General features: G+C 47.7%; 1 long non-coding RNA gene across 1 annotated transcript in view; it reads right to left on the bottom strand.

Moving 5' to 3' along the window:
- The window catches only part of LOC116947745 (uncharacterized), a 63,105-nt gene extending 48,313 nt beyond the window's left edge, over window positions 1-14,792 (bottom strand). Inside the window, exon 1 of the long non-coding RNA XR_012945724.1 lies at window positions 14,357-14,792. This is a non-coding gene — a long non-coding RNA (uncharacterized LOC116947745). The remainder of the gene's footprint in view (window positions 1-14,356) is intronic.
- Between the last annotated feature and the right edge of the window lie 6,408 nt (window positions 14,793-21,200).

Below are 21,200 nucleotides of genomic sequence, written 5' to 3' on the forward strand. Positions count from 1 at the left end.
ACGGGGTGAGCGTCACGTAATGGGCTGTGATGGACACGAAGCCACATCCAGATGGCGTCGTGACGGCGCTCTGACCCCACATTTGGTTTTGCCAATGCCTCACTCCAATTCAACGTAAATCCTGGGCATTGTCCTGCCCGGTGGCCATTGTCTCAGCTGCACGTGCACTTCGCGATGGTGTCACGGTTGCGGTGTGTGACGTTACAAAATACCAAGCGGCCAGGAAACAAACAGCACAGCAAATTGTGAAACAGAGAATTATTACATTTCGTGACATAAGCGAGCTGGCGTTGGACTTGGAAACGAAGTGACGATGGGGAGGGTTTTTTTTCCCCAAATCGAGCAGTGCGCGGGAAGAAGCGGAAAGAGAAGTTGCCGGCTATTGAGGAAGCTCCCAGCGTGCGGAGCGAAACGTCGGACATTGTACCAAACGACACGCGATCGTACGACCAGAAAAAAAAAACTAATCGCAGAGCTATAGAGCACAAATGCCAAAAACAAACCTACATAGCAGCTCAGCTGTCAAGTTTTTTTTTTCTCGTGTAACCAGGTGAGAGAATTGTACGAGAAACCTGGGACATTATTCTGCCAGTAGGCGGTGACGATTGCCGAGTACACTATAATCCCCCTAAAAAATATATTCAGTACATTTGGATCCTGACGCTGGCACACAGTGGACTACCTTTGCCAACGATGTCAGGGGATCTTTAACATCCACTGAAGCAGATGGCACGGAGTATGTTGGTTATTACACCCACGGAAATAATCAGGGTAGCCGCTGGCTCTGGAACCATGAACCTCTGCAACAAGCAGCAAAACGCGCTACAGATCCGTCATTAGAGAAAGCGTTGCGACCTGCAGCGCGGTGGTTGAGCACAGCATGAATGACACAGCACGCTCATTATGGCAGACTGAGTCCTCAACATGGATGGAGAAATCTTCATGGATACAGTAACCACGATGAAAAGCAATCGATTTAGTGATCAGGAGGGGACTTATAGCCGGTGTGATTGGAATTAATAAATTAGCAAAGTTCACGGGAACCGAAAGCACAGTAGTAGCAGTAGTGGAGTGAGTAGGAGGCGTCTGACCGCTGGCGAGCGAGTGACTGGAATGAATGAACGAGTGAAGCTCATGGAAACAGTAACCACGTTAGTAGCAATAGAAGAGTGATACGGAGGCATCCGACCGCCGGTGAGTAACTGGAATGCACCAATGAGCAAAGTTCATGGGAACAGTGACCGTGGTAGGGGCAATAGAAGAGTGATACGGAGGCGTCTGACCGCCGGTGAGTGGCTAACTGGACTGAATCAACGATTGTATCTCACCGTATGGGTGGGTGTTCGCATTCCACCGAGTAACCCCTCACTCAATGCCGCTATATCCCCATGCTCTATTGGCGGCCACCCGTCATCCAGCATCCTCCGGGCCACCATCCAACACCTCTGCACATTCTTCCAGCCCTGTGTGTAATTCACAGGGTCACGGTTCACGGACATAGGCTTTTGGTTTAAATAAAGCCCTTGAGATAATGGCTCGGCATATCACCGCTTATCTACAGCAGCGACTATCAGGGGTTTTAAAGAATTGCCAATGTGTAGTAGTGCCAGTCTCCATTTTTTCCATTTATACATTTTTGGGGTATTTTTTGTTGTGAAGACTTTCAGGGTATCAAAGTCTACAAAAACACCCAAGACTAACTTACAGTAAAACATTTTATCAAGCATCCGCGAAAGCATTAACTTTTGAACTTTAAGGACTCAAGAACCTTCCAAGCGTACTGTTTCTTGGCAAATAGTTTAACAAGTAGAGCACATACTGCAAATGCCACATGTTTGTCTTTGTTATTTCAACAAGATGCGAACTTTGTGAGATTATTTGATAGTTTTTAACGCCCCCCCCCCCCATAAAATTGCATCGCAAATTGACATTTTCTTTAAACGTTATTTACTAATTCCATAAAAGTCACCAATAACGTGAAACAGGATTAATTTCACATTTAAAATCCGCCATAATTAAGCCATTGATTTCGATGTATTTCTCGTCCCAGCGCATAACAGTGTTTTTTGAAAGCATGGATTCATTCGGAGCTCAAGCTCTCTGTATCGCTCGCTGAGAAGAAAGCGTTTGAACTGAATAGCTTTAAGAGAGAGCACGGGCGATGCGTTTGATAACCGTGGGAGAGCATTTCGTAGTGAACTACATTGTGTGCTCTTCGGTAATTGGCATGGCCATCATCGCAGGGGTTTCTCTTCTGTCTGTGCAAATATACTGCTGATGTATGTCAAAAAAGGCTTTCGCTGCAGACATTTATTTTTTTTGAAGCCAGATTGACTCCGCCGTGGTCAAAGATAAACAAATTTCACAGTGGTCACCTGAAGGCTGCTTTATTGGGAAGGAGGAGGAGGTGGGGGAGGAGGAGGAGGAGAAGGCACCCTCTTTCGTTCAACATAAACTAATGCTAGAAAAGAGGAGAAAGGGTCCTGGCTGTGAAACCAGACATACTAATGAATTAAAAAAAATCTTCAGATAGAGAAAATCCTTTGTTTCTTAGAAGACAGCAGGCCTTACCGAATTATCTCGCGAATATGCTACACGTGGAAGTATAAAGATAGGACTTTGCCTTAAATTGCTTCTTGAGATATCTTTCACAGCGGCCAATTCAACTGTTTTGAAATGCAAATGCTGACATTTGGGGGGTGTGATCTTTTCATAAAAAAAGCGTGCGAGTGCTGTGGGGGGGGGGGGGGGGGGGTTTGTGCTTTTTTTTCACTGCATTCTTATTATTTCATTAAATAGCAGCTGCACTCGCGCACTGCCTCCAGCGTCTCGCCGTACACCACGGGGGGCAGCCGATTCACCTCGGGGCCCCCCTCAGCATCGCTCGTACGACCACCGCAGCGGAAACTCGAGGCAGGGCCATTCACCTATGGAAGCCTTGCTCACGTTGTCCCCGCTGCTGCTGCTTTAGATTTTATTTAATTTTTCACCCTTCCTCCCCCCCCCCCCGCCCCCCCAGCATATATATGTAATAAAAATTAAACGGGCCTTTTTTTTGCACAACTAAAGGAGCGATATTTACGGCGGCAATGACAGCCGTAAACCAATGTTATTACGTTGTCATGATCTCTGCAGAAAGTTAGAGCGTGACTGATGAAACGTATGGTAAGGCACCGCTGTGTTTGGCGGGTTTAATCAACTCCAGACACACGCGGCGGGGAAGCGTGCCATGAGTGCGTACAATTGAACGGCACGGTGATTAATGAAAACGATTAACCTTGTAGTCGCATGGCCAAAATGTACACGTTCATGGGGGGATGGGGGGTGGGGGGGTGGGTGGGGGTGGAAATAACAACAACAAAAAAACACATAAAGGACAGAAGAGTTACCCTTTCTGCCGTGGCGATATGGTATCTTCGCCTTTCTCCGAGTGATTGCAACAATTGCCGCGGTAGTTGCGGCACATCTCTGAGGGCTACACGAATGACATGACGGAACTCCTGGGAAGCAGTTTGTGTGGTGACAGCTCTGGCAGAAATGCCATATTTTAAACTCCCACCCCACAAAAGCCAACACGTGTGGACAAATAATGAAAAATGTGTTCACCCCTGCACTGTCGAACACGTCAGCCGACACGGGTGCTGTAATCCTTTTTGTGCATTAAGATGCCCTCACACATCGGGGAGGGGGGGGGGGCTTAATTTCTCACTGAATATTTTACGGGCGGCTGGCAGACCGAAGAAGCGTTGGCACGCGAATAGTAGTCATGGCCATAGTGACAAGTATGAAAATACTTGATGTGGTGTGCCCCGGGTGAGGAAACATTTTGCGGGTCATTGACCCGGGACAGACGCCCTAAATTAATGCGCCACTTCTTGTGAAAATCCATCCAAGTAGAGACACGTTAAAATATTTATTTTTTCGAATTTTCTCGAGACACATTGCCCATGGGGTAGATGCCTGGTGTGAATAAGACCAGAATAGGAATTGTGTGCATTCCGACAATTTATTATTTTAAGTGACGTGCATCACAGCAACTGTGTGAAATTTCCTATTTAAAACTGTAACTCAGAAATATTGCACGAGGCTAAAACAGCAACGGTCTCCACCGTTAACCTAATAAGGGTCTGACACCAAGAAGGGAGATTGTTCGTGCGTGCAAAATTGACAACAACAAGATTGTAGGTCAATGCAAACAGAGTAAGCACTGTGACAGGTATATCATGCACATACAAATGCAGTAAAAAATATTTTGAAAACCGTTATTAGTGGAACTTACCGATGGAGTGGTTAGCACACTACGCTGTGAACCCACTGACCCAGAGTTCATTTTCCGGCTACGGCTAACATCAGTGGCACGTAATACATGAGCCACAGGTCCTGTCCCTCCCCCTCTTCCTCCTTCGCCAGCCTGCATTGACTCGTGTGAAGTATGGTCAAATAACCCCCATGACCGCCAACAGTGTGGGTGAGGTCTCTGCCTGGCAGTGAATAGACAAAGGGCTGTAAAGTATTATTATTAATGGGACACATACACACACAACACAAACTCGGATGTGCTGCGATATATTTTTAGGAGATCACAAAACGTGTTATGTGCGGGTACTGTACTCGATAAGTTATAGCATCGCAAGACTGCGAGGGACAGCAAAAGCGTCGGGAGGTCTTCATCCAGCAAGGGATTGAACATGGGCTGATGTTGATGACGACGATGCATGAACGCACACAAAAACGAGTGTCTCCGTTTTAAGTGTTGGCGAGTCCCTATGAGGCACAGCACAGCAAAAAAAATCAACCGATGGGGATAACTGCAGACTCCGTTCCGGCGTTTATCGACACACAAAATATTAATTTCAGGCTGAGTCAACCCGTAAGACGAAGGACCATCGCAAGAACGCGGACAAATGTTTTTTTTTTTTGCTCAAACGTTACAACGCAAAAATCGGTGTGCCAAGGCATCCAACACGAAACGAGCTCTCTCGCATTTTTGACCGAGAGCGCCACGCCGCGTGATGGCCCACTCCCACGTGTACACGCCGCGCGTGCACACACAAATGCTCAACGATGTCATTTTGCTGCCTGAGCACTCCGGGGGGGTGGGGGGGTGGTGCCAACGAGTACGTGACCAACGTTTTTCATCGCGCGCAGCCTCGCGTGACGGTCACGCCGCCACCTCGCCCCCTCCCCTTGCGCGACAAAGGGAAGCTTCGGCGGCAGCCTCGACGGCGGCTTCGTTGATTCCCACGAATTTCCGCACGTGTCACGAACGCGTGCGAGTGGAGCGGAACGTTGGAACGGCGGCGCCACGCTGCGCTACAAAAAACCCACCACTGATTCAGGGGTTAGATTCCCGGCCATGGCTAACATCAGCGGCAAGCGATGTCAAATACTGGTCCTGCCTACTGTCAATCCCGCCCACCTTCACCATTAGGAAAATAGTACAAAAATATATATAACAATGACTAATATATCATGGGGAGGCCTTTTTCCAGTAGCGGATTTACAAAATGATGGTATTCATTTATAACGAATGTTATTTTTAAATGGCTATCAAACAAGTGAATGTGCTATTCGGATGCAGTCACTTCTGGTGCAAGCCGATTTTGCTTTCTGACCACGGCTACCATCAGTGGGAAAGTAATATTTATGTATCTGTCAGTCCAGTGCTCCCGTCCTCCCACCTCACCGACCCTCACTGACCAGCGTGGTTGCAGGACGGTAAAAAAATATATTTAAAAAAACGACAAAGAGCAGCACAGCGTGGGGAAGCCTTCATCCATTGGCGGATGAAGGCCATCGTGCATGCGGGAAATGGTCGAAAATGTATTTTAGAATGTGTCCTCACTGTCGCGGAGCAATGAGCGCGTCGTAAACGCGTGCACACGTCTCTACGCAATCCGAGGGCGCGTTTCTCGCCATGCACATAATGATGACTGCCCGAGAGCATTTGAACATCCCATAATTAATCCTGACTCCGCTGTCTTGTTTGATAGGGCATCCACCACTAATGGCTTGGAAACCGAGGCATTAAAAACTGCATCAAAAATCAAAGGCGAAAGCCTCCGCCGTGTGGAGACATAAAATGCATTTGAACCGCATAAAAATTTACGACCGTGTTTGGCGAGAATAATAAAAGCACACAAATGAAGGTGGTTACACATCACGCGATCCCGCGTTATTAACTGGTCAAAAATACCAAGAGCCGAGCAAACAGCCGGTCGGGCTTCGATTTCCCGAAACATTGCTGCGTTAACATTGCATGCAGAATCGCTGTCCTATTAACAGCGTTAGCTTGATATTAGCCGCGTGTAGCAGGTAATGGCGCAGCCCTGCAATCGCTTGCTCATGCCACTGCTGTCGGAAGCGCCTCCACTACAGGCAGCTCTAGAGAGCCCCTCTTACGGGGAACTTTTGGCCAACTGTTCCACGTTGGCCAGACGTCTTGGGAAGAGGTGGGAGTTACCCACACTTTACCCCACCGTCCGCAACCTGCCGCTCGACCTAACATTGATGGTGTACTTATTTATATCGCTGGGTGGACAGAGGAGGGACGGGGTATTTAAAAAAAAAACGGGCACCATCGTCTTTCAAACTGCCAGTGTGCTAAGCAATACACTACGGCAGCATAGCCACGTGATATAAATTAATAGATATGCAGGTGGACATTGCCACATTGCACGAGGCTGCCCTACAAGGTTAAGCAAGAGAGAACGATCGCTTACGCTTATGGACAATTGCACAGGGCTCACGGCGAGGCCACTGCAGCTTTGGAAGTGAGGCGAAGTGCACTCGGAGAGTTACACTGAACTGCGTGTGAATGCAGCGTTTTGCAAATGTTTCACACCAATGACTTTGCAAACAAAGCAGTCTCTGCACATGGGGACGCTAATGGGGTTTTTGCATTCATTTAGCCACAATGCGATATGAATTGGCAAATGGAAAAATGATTTCGGGAAATTACTTCGGTTTTTCAAAATGTTAAAAGCTTTAGATGTTTATATTGCGCGCGCCGCATATGCGAAATAAACGATCGCTTTCAGCAACAACAGACACGTTTATACATCGACTCGCTGCATATTCATGCCTCGAGTGTGTTTGTATCCAAGTGTAAAAAAGAACATGCACATTCATCTGATGAGTTAATGCTGGACCAATTTTGAGAGCTCCAAAAAAACTATTATTTTGCTTGCCTATCCAGGAAAGCTTCACTCCTTTTTTTCAGGAGGGTCCTACAAAGTTTTTTGCAGTTGAGGGTTATGTTGCTAGGTTTAACGCCAATTGAGCATTGTGCAGATAATTTTTCAGCATTGGGATATTTGCGTAATACCAGTGACATTGTACAATAATACGTCATATTATTTGGTTATTTCGGTAAAGTCACGTAGATTGGAAAATAATAGTAAAAATAAAGTGAATACAAAATAAAAATAAACATTAATGTAGACTGTAGCCCGGTTCTTAATCTGAGTGAGTGTACTAGCAGTCTATAATGTAGACTGTAGCCTGGTTATTAAGTTTTGTGAGTGTACCGGCAGTCTATAATGTAGACTGTAGCAATGGCTATTAGCTGGGTGAGTGTACTGGCAGTCTATAATGTAGACTGTAGCCTGGTTCTCAACCTCGGTGAGTGTATTGGTAGTCTATAATGTAGACTGTAGGCTGTTTTTTAAGCTTGGTGAGCGCATTGGCAGTCTATGATGTAGACTGTAGCAATGGTTATTAAACTGAGTGAGCATACTGGCAGTCTATAATGTAGACTGTAGCCTGGTTCTTAACCTGAGTGAGCAGTCTATAATGGAGACTTCTTCTTTAAAAATAAAGTGAATAAAAAAATAAAAACCACGACATTTCGATCACAACACAGGCAGTCGTCATCAGAAAAAGGGGGGTTAGCCTCTAAAGGCAAACTGTTAATAGAGGTTTAAAATGGGCGTAGCCCAAGTGTCAGCAGCATGGGCGGGGCAGCTAATTTTAATGTAAGTGATGATAGTCGTAGAGGGCGACGGTGGCGCTGGTGGTGGGTTTCCACCAATTAAAGGGCTACTGCTAGTGGTGATGGTAGTAGTGGGTAGTGATGGTCCTGGTGGTGGGCTTCCAGCTATTTTTTTTATTTTCATTTTATTTTTATGACTTTCATTTTTATTCACTTTATTTTTTAAGAATAAGTCTTTACACAATCACACTGTTGATGGTGGAGGTTGCTGCTCGAGGTGATGGTAGTAGTGGCTAATGATGGTACTGGTGGTGGACTTCCACCAATAAAGGGCTACTGCTAGTGGTGATGGTAGTAGTGGGTAGTGATGGTTCTGGTGGTGGACTTCCACCAATAAAGGGCTACTGCTAGTGGTGATGGTAGTAGTGGGTAGTGATGGTCCTGGTGGTGGGCTTCCAGCTATTTTTTTTATTTTCATTTTATTTTTATGACTTTCATTTTTATTCACTTTATTTTTTAAGAATAAGTCTACATTATAGACTGCCAGTGCGCTCACTCAGGTTAATAACCATTGCTACAGTCTACATCATAGACTGCCAATACGTTCAACAAGCTTAAAAACCAGGCTATAGTCTCAATCTTAGACTGCCAGTACACTCGCCGAGGTTAAGAACCAGGCTACAGTCTACATTAGTGGTTTTTGTTTTAAATTATTTTTCCTTTCTTTTTATTATTTTTATTCACTTTATTATTATTTTCATATCTACGTGACTTTACCTAAAGAACCAAAGAATATGAATTCCTGCAGTCACGAAAGTTTTAAGTCAAAATGTAATAATACCTCAATTCACGTCTCCCCCTTTAACCTCGTTTTGCAAACACGTCGTCACTTTATTAACACCGCTACCTGCTTTGTGTCGCCTCAACCCACACTTACGTCACTAACAACATCATACATCCTGTCTCGTTGGCCGCACCTACCCTGTACATTGCTTTGATTGACGTCGATTCGGTATTCGTCATCGCACATTTCAGGAACGCATCCCCGATGTAAACCGGGGTATTACTGTATTTAGTTTTTTTTTCCTCTCTTTTAGCTATGGGAGGAAACCGGAGAACCCAGAGTAAACCCATGCAGGACAGGGGGAGCATGTACCCGGGCTCCACACAGAAAGGCACCCGAGATGGAGATCCAACCCAGGTCCTTCTTGCGTTGAGGCATGAGTGTTAACACTGCAGCTCCCTGGCGCCTTTAATGGGAAGCTTTAGAATTATAATTATCTCCGTCTGTACCAAAGACTTCATCGTTTGTTGATATATGCCTGCAAAACGCCGGGTAGCCCAGACATGTTTTTTTAGGTAGCCGCCCGCGAGCGATTTCCGAATCTTTTTGTTTGTTTGTTTCTCGATGTGGTCATCGACACAAATCTCGCACAGCCTCCAGGAGCAGCTTCACGAGCCACGATAGGGTGGACGCGACCAGGGACCGATGTCTGTGCTGTGTCTCAAGAAGTACCCCTAGCAATTGCTGGCTTCCGCCACTGCTGGCGAAAAGTTTGTAAACGAGAGGCAGCTCTTGGAATAGCCCCCCCCCACCACCCCTCCGAGTAACCATTTTCGGCCGATGGTCCACGCTGACCACAATTGTCGATTGTTTCTATCCGCCGGGGCCGGGAGGTTGAACCGGCGACATTTGGATTGCAAGTCGAGCGTGCGAACGATTGAACCACGGCAGCATCCCTCCATACAGGCTGTAAATACCCCCCCCACCCCACCTATGTCTACACAGCAGCATAAAATGGGTGTGTGCACCACAGTTAGTCGATCGGCTGTTCGTGCGCGGCGAGATTTAGTGTGGGTATACTTCCACCCCTTCCAAGACGTCTGGCCCGCGTGGAAGAGTAGGCCAAGTATCCTCTCGAGTAGGACTTTCCGAGAGCTCCCCCTCCTCGTAGAGGTTCTTCCATCAGCAGTGGCGTGAGTAAGCAGTGCCAGGGCTCCACCTTTACCTTCACCTAGTGTGTAATCCTCAAATGTCCAATCGTATTCAATAAATCTGTGCGGAGTTAGCGGCCAATTGCATATTCACGGATACATCTCCAGTTGCATAAAACATATCCGTGTATTGTTCCAACATCCGTACGAAATATATTGGAGGCATGTAAGCTCGCCTGTGTACGTGTGTGTGTGTGTGTTTACACACACACCTCCTCGCGGTGCCGGACGGGCAACTCTGTCGTGGACAGTGCTGTGGGGGGAGATCCAATTTTGATTGGCTCCTCCCCTCATGGCATATGTGTCCACCACAGGGGCTAAACGGGGGCTCTGGACGGGTGCGAGGGGCTGGTAACCCCTCCACCTTCAATTAATTACCACGAAACCACGAATTAAACTGAAATATGTAACTAATAAGCTTGTGCCGGAGGCCCCGGGGGGCCAGGCGTCTATGACGTCTCCTGGCCAAACCCCAATTGGCGGAGCCAGGAGATTGAATACCTACCCTCGGGGCTACTCCAGAAACAACGAAAAGCCACTACGGGTGGCCACGTGGAATGTTCGAACGCTCACTGCAGAGGAGAGGCTGCCACTCCTCTGTCGGGAGCTGGACTGGTACCGCCTGGATCTATGCGGCATTCAGGAGGTCCGGTGGACCGGCTCTGGCTCCTGCCACCATGAGGGGTGGACAGTCCTCTACTCGGGGCAGCAGACTGCCAAACAACAGGGTGTGGGTCTTCTTTTGAGCAAAAGAATGAAGGGGGCGTGGGAGCGTGGCGGTGAGGTGTGGGAAGCTGTAAGCCCCAGGCTACTTTGGGCTCGCCTTCCCATCAACCGGAGGCGAGGAATGGTGGTCGTGGTTACTTATGCCCCCACCGAAGATGAACATCCGTGGAGGGATGCAGGCAAAGCCGATGAGTCAGATGCCTTCTATGACCTCCTGTCACAGGTGCTGGCTGAAGTGGCCCCTCGGGATAGAGTCATCATGTTGGGTGACTTCAATGCCCGAGTTGGTCATGATACTGGCACCTGGTCTGGAGTGATTGGAGGGCATGGGCCAGATCAGCTCAATAACAACGGTAGGAGGCTGCTAGATTTTTGTGCAGCCCATGGGCTTGTAATTACCAACACGCTGTTCCGGCATCGGCGCATCCACACAACATCATGGATGCATGCCGGGTCCAAGCAAGAACATCTGCTGGACTACATAGTGACGGACCAACGAATGCGAGCCCATGTCCTTGACACCAGGACCTACCGTGGAGCTGATCTGCCCTCTGACCATCGACTAGTCATCTGTAAGATGCGCCTGCCATTCTTCGACTCCGGTGGTGGGTGTACACCCAGGACCCCATTCCAACATAAAGTGGCCTGGTCTCAGTTATCTGATGAAAGTTGCAAGCGAGAATTTCATCATCGCTTGCGGCTGGGATTGACATCGTCCCCGACTCCTCCTGATGTCGAGGGTAAATGGGCGAGGTTTAGGACTGTGACTCATGCAGCTGCAATGGCTGCTTTGGGTACACGGTCCAGAACTCCCCAGAGACCCTGGCTGACAGAGGAGGTGTTCAGGATGGTTGAGAAAAAGCGACAGGCTCACTGTCATCGGCTACAGAATCCCACGTCAGAGAATGAGGAGGCTTACCGCAGCCTTCGCTCGGAGGTTCGAAGAGCCGTGAGGCGCTGCAAGGATGGGTGGTGGTCGCGGGTTGCTGAGGAGATGGAGTCTGCCTCAGTGGCCCGTGATCACAAATCTCTATTTAACTCCATCAAAAAAGTAACCTGCAGCGCCACACCTATTACCATCATTAGGGGAAAAAACGGTGATCCAATCTCCGACCCCCAGGAACAGGTTCGCAGATTTGCTGAGCATTTCTGTGAGGTCCTGGGGGAGGGAAAATCCCTCAGCCAGGAAAACATCGTGGCACAAAGTGAGGATGACCCTGCTGAGGCTGCGGTGCCTCAAATATTGGAAGAAGTCACCCCCTGTGAGTGGCTGGCTGAGGTGCCATCTGCTGAGGAAGTATTGAAGGCGATCCGGAGTCTGAGACCAGGAAAGGCAGCGGGCAGAGATGATCTCCCAAGCGAAATGCTGAGGGAGGGTGGCGTTTGTGCACAGACTGCCCTATATGACATCATAACAACAGTCTGGATCACTGGACGGGTTCCGCAGGATTGGAAGGATGCCCTGGTGGTCCCCCTTTTTAAGAAGGGGGACCACACAGACTGTAACAACTACAGGGGCATCTCACTCCTCAGTGTGCCGGGAAAGGTCCTGGCAAGGATTATTCAGCATCGCCTTGCCAGGCACGCTGAGGAGAGGCTTGCGGAGCCCCAATGCGGTTTCAGGAAAGGGCGGTCCTGCACAGATGCCATATTCTCTGTCCGTCTGCTACAGCAGAGGTGTAGGGAATTCCAACAAGACCTACATCTCTGCTTTATTGACCTGGTCAAGGCCTATGATACCATCAGTAGGCCTGGGCTCTGGGTCGTTCTTCGTGCTTTTGGAGTACCTGACCCTCTGCTCACGATCATTAAGGACCTTCATGATGGTGAGCGGGCCCGGGTAAAACTACGTGGCCGGGAGTCAGAGCCATTCCCTGTACACCTTGGGGTGCGACAGGGATGTCCTCTGGCTCCCACATTATTTAACATCTATTTTGACCACGTAGTTCGTGAAGCCTTCAATAGCTGTACCGGGGGAATCTCCATATGGTACAGATATAATGGGAGGCTAATCGATGCCCGGGTGCGGTCAAGGGATGGCTCCCTATTGCTCAACCACGTTACGTATGCTGATGATTTGGTAATAGCTGCTCAGTCAGAGGAGGAGTTGGAGACGCTGCTGCTGAGACTGGAGCGTGCCACTAAGAGGTGGGGCCTTACCATCAGCCCCACCAAAACTAAGCACCTGCCTGGGTATTTTGTACCATCGGACACTCCACCCCCACAACTCCCAATCGGTGATGGGGCAGTTGTGGAGAGAGTGGAGAGTTTCCCATACCTGGGCAGTGTGCTTATGACTGGCTCCAGTTTAACAGCAGAGGTCTCACTCCGAATCAGTCGAGCGGCAATATCTTTTCAACGGTTGCGTAACGCTGTGTGGAAGCTACCTGGTCTGTCGCTCCGCACTAAGCTTCAGGTCTTCTCGGCCACGGTCATTCCCTCCCTTCTCTACGCTTGCGAAACGTGGACCCCCCTAATGGAACATCTTCGCCGGTTAGAAACATTTAGGCTGGCCTGCCTACGATCCATCCTGGGTTTAACCAGACTGGATTGTGTGAGGAGCTCACAAATCCTTGAAATATCTGGGCAGGGTCCCATCGGTGAGCTCCTCCGGCAGGCAAGGCTGCGATGGCTGGGTCATGTAGCCCGCATGCCCAGCCACCGCATGCCGAAACAGCTTTTGTTTGGCCGGATTGAGGGGGCTAAGCGGGCGCGGCACGGGCTAGAGAAGAGATGGAGTGATGTGGTACAGGAGGACGTGGAGCTGAGTGGACTTGCCGATGACTGGTACCAGCGGTGTCAAGATCGGCCTCTGTGGAGGAGGCTCGTGAAGGATGCTACTGGGCAGTTGGAGGCAGTCGCCCTCCAACAACAACGGAGGGCGGAGGAGCGACGCTCAGAACAACGAGCGGAGCGCCGGGTGGCTAAAGCACAGCAGGTTGGCACAGTAGGGGGCACAGGTGGTGCATCAGCCAGTCATCTCAGTCAGTCGACCCGTGGCACCTGGGTCTGCCCAGTGACATCCTGCCAGCGGGCGTTCGACACTTCACGTGGCCTCACGGTGCACATAGCCTGGCACAAGCGTCGTGGTGACGTCACCGCCACTTAGTGGCGAATGGCGGTTGTTGTTGTTTACCACATGCACTCCTATTACAGCTCTGGGTGTTGGTAAGTCAGGAGCTAAATAAAACGGCGAAAAGGAGCAAAATCTACGAAAAGTAACGGAGGGATTTGAGAGATCGGTGCAAGCTGGCGATATCACGGGCGCGGGGATCACAACGCACACGTGGTGCATGTCGCTTTGTTTTTCCAGACAGGCTTTTTTAAATTTCACAGCCTTTGGCCATTTATCTTTGGCCGGCTGGAGGTGGGATTGGGGAGGGGGGGAGGGCAATCATGACCGCCTGCAGTCACTTGTTCCAGAAAGATTAGTTTCGTGGAGAAATTCATAACACCGGGGGCGGGAGAAGGTGGGGGCGAGGGGCGGTGGGTACCGGGGTAAGGATACCCCTCGCACAACACCGACCCTATCCCCCATCCAGAGTTCCACCCATCACTAGAGTACCACCCATCACTAAGGACCAACCATCACCGAGTATCACCCATCACCGTACCCCCCCCCGCCCCCCCCCCGATGGGTACCTCGTGCGCAGTGCTGGTGAAGGGCACAAGCAGGCCAAGTGAAAGTTGTGAGCTCCAAACCTCTCAATGGGGGTTCCCGGATTGATGAACGAATCCGGGAGGTGTCGAGAGTAGCAGCTCCGATTCAGATCCTAATGAACATAAAAGGGGCAATTAACATAAAACACAAATGAATATATCTCGTCAATCTTGTCTGCAGCTCCCTTTGCTCGTGTAACTAAATCTGTTTCTTGTCAGCCTATATCTCTCTCGTTTCACGAAATCTGTCTCATCCGTATCTCTCTGCTCGCATCTCATTCTGCCGAGTAATCTTTTGTCTATATTTCTCATCTCGCTTCATCCCTCTCTCTCTCTCTCTTATCTATATATCTTCTATCATCCCAATAGCAGTTTATGCAGTACATTTAATTGAGGGAACCACCAATAATATGTTGTTCTTTTTAAAGCCCCCCACCAATGAGTTAGCATCGGCACTGCCCACCCATCACTGCCCTCTCACCCATGACACAACACCCACATCCACTGCCCTCTCCTCCCACTGCGTCCCAGCCTCCTCCTCCCTCCCTTCTCCCATGCGCCTGCCACCCCACAGCGCCTTCACCGCACCAAAACAGGAGAATTCTTCTCACACCACTGGTTATTGACCCACGGAGAAATCGCTAGCCATTTCACACACGCCTGCGTTGGCCGATTGTCAGATTATAGACTGTGGACCAACATCCCCGGAGTGGTTTGTAATAAAATGTTTCACAGCCCCAGCGAGCGAGGCCGTATTTATTGTAACGCGTGTGGGCTCCGCTGCTCACTCACATCCTGACCAACGGCCTCCGCCACAGGGCAGAACTTGTGGCTTGTAAGAAACGAAATTAATTAGGCCTCGCTTTTAACGTTGCACACGAACGCAAGTGCTAAAGCTGCTGCTGCTGCTGCTGCTCGGGACACACCGCTGCGCGCTGATCACGTCCGATTATAATCTTAGCAGGGTGACGACTTTGTTTGGTCGGAAGATATTCCCAAGGTGAGTTGAAGGAACCGCTTAGAATCATTTGGAATTTTGATTTAAAGCTTTCGTGACTGCAGTAATTCATATTCTTAGTTCTTTCGGTAAAGTCACGTTGAAGGGAAACAACAAAATAATAATAATAATATATTTATTATTTTGTTGTTTCCCTTCAACGTGACTTTACCGAAAGAACTAAGAATATAATTTGGAATGTGTATATTATTTATTAAGCACAGCAATTTTCGTACATTTTTTTAACTTCATTAGTAACTACAATATTGACCTTCCGACGAACATTATAATTTTCACGAACAGTGACACAGTTTACGGAAATTGGCAATGGTAAGCACATTCTTGCATAACCGTACAATTATATTGTCCTAGATTTTAAAAGTGCATGAAGACGTGTAGCAAGGTACGCGATTGTTACACTGAGGTACAGATAGAGGGACGCGTATTAATTAACGTATAAGTTGGGCTTAGGGCAGGACACACCGCTAGAAGGAATGACGGCCGGTGGTCGAGACTAATAACAGAGTGGCAGCAAGAGGAGAGGTGAAATCAGTTCACATGCAGATGCTAGATGGATTGCTAGTTCACTGGAGACCGGAGATAGCGACATCTTGGGGGGAGGCCTTCATCCAGTAGTGGATTGATCGTGGCTAATGATGATGACTAGATTTTTTTTTTAATGCTACACGTATGATTGTATTTTTTTGTCGGCCATATATTTCCAGTTGTAAACAAACCGCTTTATTCTCATACGCTTAGCTTAAAGGGGTCACTCATGACTCCAGCTTAATTTCCCATCATCATCATAAAAATCATCACAGACCATTTCTAGGACAAATTTGAAAACAACAACTGCAGAGAACACACACACACACATTGCCCTTTAAAGGCACATGGATCATTTTCAATGATAGTGGCCGTAAACGCTGACGGGCCCTATCTAGCGTGAGGCCAAAGCCAGAAATCTTTGTGCACCGAGTTGGCAAATGCGAGACCAAGGGGGAATTGTGAAGAGATACTGCAGCAGTAATCAAACAGCGATGGCTTCAAGGTGTTTCATTCGGTGGGCCCAGACCAAATATTGCAGTTGTTGGAACCAACCTGAGATGATAACACTTGAGTTGAACATTATACTGTGTTTAGATCACCAATAAATGTGAATCATGAAAAAAATGTTGTTTAATAATAATGTGATCACAAAATCCACTTTTTTTTTGGTATCACTAAATATTTGCCACCACTGGCACTGAATTCTGATCTGACCCATGTACTGTAAAAAGATGGCCTCACATTGAAGTGTGGTGTGATCCCAAGCCACGATATTAAAATATAGAATTACAAGAGCAATGTTTTCACAACTATATGCATGATATGTTTCAGCGTGATCATATTTCATTCAACATAATTTCACGGATGTTTATGAAAACACACCTATGGCTATGAAATAGCAGTCTTCCTTTTTGACCTCACCAAATACAAACAGTATTTTCTTAAATCCAAAGTGGTTTTCCTGCTTTATTTAGAAAGGGGCAGCGCTCATCAGTGGTGGAAATTCAACATTCCTATGACGGGGGTGAGTATTTCCAAAGGACAACCACAATCGACTTCCCCACCCTAAGTGGTCCTCATCATGCTATCGACCCTGGAGGGACGATTGGCCAATTGACCCAAGACAGGGATTATGAGTCGCACACTCTACCATTGAGTGAGCCATCCAAATCTACAAATAATTACTCTACTTATAAAACAAACCTTAGAAATGTAAAACTCATTTAAAGCATCTGTTAGTTCACGACATAAACGTTCGTGTCACGAAATAACCTCATTCGAAGCTCTGGATGTCGTCGATCAAGTTCAAATATCGGCAATGCTTTGCGCATTCTATGGTAACAGGAGAGTATATCCGTCTCGATTTTTTTTTCCCCCTCCGTTTAAAGGTGAAAAAGATTGGGGCGCAAGACTGTGAAAGATCTCACCTCAGTTACTGCCGAAGAAAACACAAATAAATATATTTTTTTCTTTTAAACTGCCCCCCCCCGCCTCCCCTTCCCCCACCATGCTCAAAAGGTGATTGCTTTTTGTCTAGGCGTACGAAGGTCACCGCTCCATCACACACCACGCCCTGCCCTCCTCCACACAACAGACGCGTGTGTTCGTCTCTACAAAGCACTCTGGCACGCTGACCTCCAGACGCATCTTCGGGCTTCTTAGCTAGGCCTTATATTAAATGAATGAGCACAACGTTAAGTTGTTACAGTGAGCTCTTTTTTTATTTTCGTCTTGGGGGGGCCGTCCATAAATGACGTTATGCGATTTTGGATGATTTTTGATGACCTCCCCCCGTCGACACACGGCGTCACAAAAAGTCAGACCCCCCCCCCTCAAATATGACGTCACAAAGCTCTGCCCCCCCTCCCCCAAAAAATAAAACATGCTTCAAATCGCTTTAAACGATTGTCATTGTAGTGCGTATTTAATGTGGCGCTGCACTCTGATGTTGTACGAGAAAACATTGATTAAAAAGTCTATTTAATTAAGTAGAACGTGTTGTCTATATTTATATAAAGTTGCGCATTTTGATGTGACGTCACATTTCTCAACCGCCCCACCCCCCCTCGTCACACATCGTCACAAATGTCTGACCACCCCCCGTAGATGCGTGGCGTCATTTATGGACGGCCCCCTTGGCCCTTGTCGTGTTGCCCGACGGCACCCGGGTTTCACGTGGGCGCGAGCGTAGGGCAGGCGCTCCAGTGTCCGGAGATAAATGATGCGGCCATTAAAGCAAACGGCGCTCATTAAATTGCAAATCAAAATTTTCAAAAATACGCAAAAGCCTCACGTGGAAATAATCTGTGCCACCTTTGTTGCATTCGTGTACATGGGGGCGAGGACGGCCAGACACACACACACACACGTCTGTGTATGTGCACACGAACACAAATAATAACACCCTGTCAGCATGCGAACAACAAATAAAATAAAACAATTACTTTTGTAATTTGCCCAGAATGTAGCCAACATCTCAGAACGTGTGATTATAGACTCGGTGTGCTGTCGGTAACCACCTACAAAGGCAAGCATGGGACAGCTCGTACCAAGTTCGATCACCTTTGTATCCCCACCTGCTAATCTTTTCATGCCACGAAAGGACAAGCCAACCTAGTTGAGGAATCGGACAGGTTCAGGCATTTTGGCTCCCGAATATCGAGCACTTCAGAGGTGAGAGTTGGTGGCTCAAACGAATTTGTGAAACTCCCGAACCTGTTGGGCTGCGCGATGGCCATGAGATGGCAGTAGAGCAACTGGACTGGATGAATACTTGAGTGTAATTTCCTTGTGGCCGTGGATTTTCCACTTTCTTCCCACATGTAAAATGCTTACTCGGCCACACATTACAATCCACAACCCTGCTGGATATGAGCCGTGAGACTCAGTGCGGCCTTCCTGGATACAAGGTAAATGTGGTCAAGATTGCAGCCCTGCAATTGCTTGCTCATGCCACTGCTGGATGAAGGGCCTTTCTCTTGAGAGTATTTGGCCAATTCATCACATCCTGACGACCAGGCGTCTTGGAAGAGGTGGGAGTATCCACATTTTACCCCACCACACCCGACTTGCCGATCGACTAACTGTGGGGTGGGCAGAGGCCGACGGGTAGATTTAAGAAACTCGCACCATTGTTTCAACTGCGGCTCGAGGCGAGCGAACCGGCGACCCTCTGGATGGCAAGTTCGTTGTGCGAACCGTTACACCGCGGCAGTAGGGAATTATTATTCCCGTACTATATTATTACTATAGTATATCTACCACTCGCCCACTGATTTTTATCAGAAGCCACGAATCAAAGACAGGTCACTGGGGTCATAATGCAGCACGCTGAACCATTACAGCACCACAAAACAAATTACGCACACACAAAAACAAAGACCCCCCCGTGTAGCCTTAACATACTGTTAGGGCAAGTGCTGTACGCAAGCACGCACACACGCACTATTATATTTGCAAGGGGCGTGTAGTAATCAGGAAGTCTTTTTGGCTAAGATTGTTCAAATTTAAACACAGTGTCATCTGCGTTCTGTACACCGAAATAAAGGAAAGAGAGCCATACATCGATCTGGTAAGTCCATAAGGAGGGGAAACATGAGCATACACGTTGCTAAAACACCATGGTGTCTCACACACACACACACATACTGCCGCCGTGATGTGATGGTTAGGAGACTGGATCTGCATCCCCAAGGTTTCTGGTTTGATTCCATCTCCCGCGGCACCATTTGACAGGATGGGATTTCTTAAATCCCCAACGCCCCCCCCCTGCCCACTTTCCCCCCCCCCCCACCACCGCTGTCCACCCAGCAGTATAAATGGGTTACACCATCGCAGTCGATTGGCGGGTCACGTTTGGTAGGGAAAATCGTGGGTACTTCCCCCTCTCACATGACGTCTGACCAGTGCGGAAGAGTAGGTCAACATACCCAATGAAAGGTACTCTCTCTTTTGAAAGTATTTGCAGGGCTACACCGTTACCTTTGTGGCAGACGTAAGTATGTTGAACGTCTTTCACACTCTGTCTACAGGAAAGCTACCCATACAGATGCTTACCTGAAACTGGATTCCCACCACCATCGATCCCAGAAGAATTCCCTCATCAAGACTCTGCACCATAGAGCCAAATGCATATCCGACCAGGAAAACATAGCCAGTGAACTCAAGCACGTACACCAAGCTCTTAAGGCTTATGGTTATTCCGACTACACAATCCGCAAAGCTATCACTCTTGAGGAGCCTTTCAAAACCATTACTTTACCCTACATTGCGGGGATCACGAAAAAATATCTCCAAAATCTTGAATAAACACAAGATCCAGGTCCGATTCAACACATTACATAAAATCCGTTATCTGGTTCCGTCTGTAAAATATGTGATTCCGGACATACAGTACCCCGGCGTCTACAAACTAAGTTGCCTCTGTAGTAGTAGTTACATTGGAGAAACAAAACGACATGTTTCGGACCGCATTCGTGAACACAAAGCAGACCTGAAACACGGTAGGACCAACACCTCGGCCGTGGCAGATCACTGGTATAATTCAGTAGGTTCACATGACATTGACTTCTCCAAGACAGGTTCTTTGCAAGCCATCTGGCTACCATGAGAGATTCGTTCATGAGGCTATCCACATATACAAACACAGAGACAATTTTAACCGAGAAGATGGATTCTGGCTTAGCAATCATTGGAAGGATTTCATAAACCATTTCGGGTCTTAATTGATTGTTCACGCTTAAGGTGGCTTTCAGACCGCATCCATTATTTTTCGTCTCCCCCCTCCTCTTTTCCGAACATAGATGGACTCTTTTTGATTTAAAGCTTTCGTGACTGCAGTAATTCATATTCTTAGCTCTTTCGGTAAAGTCGCGTTGAAGGGAAACAATAAAATAATAAAATATATAAACATATATTTAAATATCTTTTATTTTATTGTTTCCCTTCAACGTGACTTTACCGAAAGAGCTAAGAATATAGATGGACTCGTCCATCTGAACAAACTGTCAAATCGCTCTCCGTGGTGCTAACGTTAAAAAAACGCCACTTTTTTTAAATTTTCTTGCTGTGGTTTTCACACCTGATGATGATTGCTTGTGTTGCAGTAGAAACGTCGTGAGAATTGTATTGTTTTATATTTTTATTATTTTATTGTTTCCCTTCTACGTGACTTTACCGAAAGAACCAAGAATATGTATTTCGCACCGTACGTAGCCAACTGTGGTAATCAACGAAGGTGCGGGGGAAGGACAACAAAGTGAACACAAAAAGCAGCAATCGGGTTGACTGATGAGACAACACTCGCACTCACTGCAGTCACGTGCTCAATGGGGGTCAGTC

Source organism: Petromyzon marinus, chromosome 31 (assembly GCF_048934315.1).
Source record: "Petromyzon marinus isolate PM22_M1 ecotype Great Lakes invasive population chromosome 31, UKy_Petmar_22M1.pri1.0, whole genome shotgun sequence".
NCBI classification, from domain to species: Eukaryota; Metazoa; Chordata; class Hyperoartia; order Petromyzontiformes; family Petromyzontidae; genus Petromyzon; species Petromyzon marinus.